This window comes from Mus caroli, chromosome X (genome assembly GCF_900094665.2).
Source record: "Mus caroli chromosome X, CAROLI_EIJ_v1.1, whole genome shotgun sequence".
NCBI classification, from domain to species: Eukaryota; Metazoa; Chordata; class Mammalia; order Rodentia; family Muridae; genus Mus; species Mus caroli.
In genome coordinates this window covers 62,581,301-62,581,539 of record NC_034589.1, presented here as the reverse complement: position 1 = coordinate 62,581,539, position 239 = coordinate 62,581,301, and the positions used below count along the sequence as shown (strand labels likewise).

At 41.8% G+C, this 239-nt stretch overlaps 1 pseudogene; it reads right to left on the bottom strand.

Moving 5' to 3' along the window:
• LOC110286231 overlaps positions 1 to 35 on the bottom strand; it is a 1,730-nt pseudogene extending 1,695 nt beyond the window's left edge.
• Between the last annotated feature and the right edge of the window lie 204 nt (positions 36 to 239).

Genomic DNA, 239 nt, shown 5'->3' with positions numbered 1-239 from the left:
TTTCGGAAGTCCTTTCCAGCCTTACAGCCAGCCATCTTGAACTGTGCTGAAACTCCAACAAGCAAGGAAGAGATGAGGCCAGGTGGACTCTCAGTGAGATTCTTAACAGCTGTCCAATGGTGGTGATTCCAGTGGACTGTATCTTTGTGAAAAACACAATTTTGCCTTTTTGTAATTCTATTTGAGCAAGTTGGAGGTTTAATTATCTTCCAACCAACCAAATTTCTGCATTCAAGTCT